The sequence below is a fragment of the Balaenoptera musculus genome, chromosome 16 (genome assembly GCF_009873245.2).
Source record: "Balaenoptera musculus isolate JJ_BM4_2016_0621 chromosome 16, mBalMus1.pri.v3, whole genome shotgun sequence".
NCBI lineage: Eukaryota > Metazoa > Chordata > Mammalia > Artiodactyla > Balaenopteridae > Balaenoptera > Balaenoptera musculus.
In genome coordinates this window covers 8414578-8417533 of record NC_045800.1, presented here as the reverse complement: position 1 = coordinate 8417533, position 2956 = coordinate 8414578, and the positions used below count along the sequence as shown (strand labels likewise).

At 42.5% G+C, this 2956-nt stretch overlaps 1 non-coding gene across 1 annotated transcript; it reads left to right on the top strand.

The window, feature by feature from the left end:
* Positions 1 to 81, top strand: LOC118883175. Its single transcript, XR_005016959.1, has one exon. It is a non-coding gene; the product is annotated as a small nucleolar RNA SNORD35 (small nucleolar RNA).
* The last annotated feature ends 2875 nt before the right edge of the window (positions 82 to 2956 follow it).

Below are 2956 nucleotides of genomic sequence, written 5' to 3'. Positions count from 1 at the left end.
AGCAGATGGTGGCTTTTTCTCACAATGGTCTGTGAATGCCACTGTGGGCAGTGCTGATAATGCCCATGGAAATGAAAAAAATGAATATTTACAAGAGTCACATTTCATCCTGGCCTCTAACTTATTTGGTTTGACCTTGTACAAGGCTTTTTACTCTCTCAGCTCTAAATTTCTCATCTTTAAAAATAAAGTTATGGTGTAAGTTTAGACATATGTCAGTGGAAAAGAATTGAGAGTCCAGAGATAGATCCACACAGATATGGTCAATTGATTCCAACAAAGGTGCTAAGGCAAGTCAGCAGGGAAAGGATGGTCTCTTCATCAAATGGTGCTCGAAGATCTGGGTATTCACACACAGAAGGAAATAATAAACCTTGACCCATACATCATCCGGTGCACCAAGCTTAACTTGAAATGTATCATCAACCCAAATGTAAAGACTAAAAATATATTAATAAAGCTCCCAGAAGAAAACACAGGAGAAAATCTTTGCAGCTCTGGGGCAGGCAAAGATGTCTTTGATAGAATGCAAAAGGCATGACCATAAAATAAAAAACTGACGAATGGTCCACATCAAAATTTTAACACACTACTCTTGAAAACACCATGAAGAAAAATGAAGATGAGCTACAGAATGGGGAAAACATTTGCAATACATGTGTCTAGCAAAAGAATTGTATCCAAACTAAATAAGAAGACAACCCAATAAAAAGAGGCAAAAGATTTAGACAGACTCCTGCAAAGAACATTCGCACATGACCCACACAAACAAAAAGGTGTTCAATATTATTAGCCATCAGGACAGTGCAAATTAAAGCCATGATGAGATGCCAGCACACAGGGAATGGCTGGAATTAAAGACTGAGAATACCAAGTACTGGGAAGAATGTAAAACATTCTCATATATATATATATATATATATATATATATATATATATAATGGAATATTACTCAGCCGTAAAAAGGAACAAAACTGGGTCATTTGTAGAGATGTGGATGGACCTAGAGTCTGTCATATAGAGTGAAGTAAGAAAGAGAAAAGCAAGTATCATATATTAACACATATATGAGGAATCTAGAAAAATGGTACAGATGAACCTATTTGCAGGTCAGGAATAGAGACACAGACGTAGAAAACGGACATGTGGACACGGGGTCGTGGGGGAAGCGGAGGGTGGGATGAATTGGGAGATTAGGTTTGACATATATACACTACCATGTGTAAAATAGATAGCTAGTGGGAACCTGCTGTATAGCACAGGGAGCACAGCTCAGTGCTCTGTGATGATCTAGATGGGTGGGATGGGGGTGGAGGGAGGTCCAAGAGGGAGGGGACATATGTATACATATAGCTGATTCACTTTGTTGTACAGCAGAAACTAACACAACATTGTAAAGCAATTATACTCTAAAAAAAAAAAAAGACAAAATTAGCCTATAGTGACAAAAAGTAGATCAATGGTTACTTGGGTTTGGGGTAGTGGACATTATAAAGAGACACAAAGGAATGTTTTGGGAGTGATAGAAACACTGTGTATTTAACTGTAGTTGTGACTGGTTACTCGAGTACATTGTCAGAGCTCGTCAAACCGCACATTTCTAATGGGTGCATTTTACATAACAACGTGAATATAATTAACATGGCTGAACTGTGCACTTAATATGGTTAAGATGGTAATGCTTATGTTATTTGTTTTTAGCCACATTTTTTTTTAAATTTATTTATTTATTTATGGCTGTGTTGGGTCTTCGTTTCTGTGCGAGGGCTTTCTCTAGTTGCGGCGAGCGGGGGCCACTCTTCATCGCGGTGCGCGGGCCTCTCACTATCGCGGCCTCTCTTGTTGCGGAGCACAGGCTCCAGACGCGCAGGCTCAGTAATTGTGGCTCACGGGCCCAGTTGCTCCGCGGCATGTGGAATCTTCCCAGACCAGGGCTCGAACCCGTGTCCCCTGCATTGGCAGGCAGATTCTCAACCACTGCGCCACCAGGGAAACCCCACAAGATGATATTTAATGCAGATTGGGGTCTGCAGAATAATGGCTCCCTGAAGATAATCCCCAGAGCCTGTGAATATGTTACCTTAAGTGGCAAAATGGACTTTGCAGATAAAATTGAGTTAGGGATCTTAAGACACGAATATTATCCTGGATTACCTAAGTGGGCTTAATGTAATCACAGGGTCCTTAAAAGAAGGAAGACAGGGGTTTCCCTGGTGGTGCAGTGGTTGAGAATCTGCCTGCCAATGCAGGGGACACGGGTTCGAGCCCTGGTCTGGGAAGATCCCACATTCCACGGAGCAACTAGGCCTGTGAGCCACAACTACTGAGCCTGCGCGTCTGGAGCCTGTGCCCCACAACAAGGGAGGCTGCGACAGTGAAAGGCCCGCGCACCGCGATGAAGAGTGGCCCCCGCTCGCCGCAACTAGAGAGAAAGCCCTCGCACAGAAACGAAAACCCAACACAGCCAAAAATAAATAAATTAATTAATAAATTTTTAAAAAATTACATTTAAAAAAAAAAAGAAAAATAAAAGAAGGAAGACAGAAACAGGGCAGTCAAGGAAGGAGATGTGACGATCGAAGGGGGGCTCTCTCAGAGCCAGAGAGAGACTGAAGATGCCGTGCTGCCGGCTTTGAGGTGGAAGAAGGAGCTCAGGGATGCAGGCGGTCTCTGGAAGCTGGAAAACGTAAGTGGATTCTCCCCTAGAGCATCCAGAAGGAACGCAGACCTGATATCTTGATTTTAGCCCATTGAGACTCGTTTTGCACTTCAGAACAATAGAGCTGGAAGATAATAAATCTGTGTTGCTTTAAGGCGCCCAATTTGTGTAACTTGTCACAGCAGCAAAAGGAAACAAATACACAGATAAATGGAAACTTCTGCAACTTGCTTACAAAAATCCCAAAGCCCAGGCACAAAAAGGGAGAAACCTGGTTTAGCAGGCACACTGTGGAAC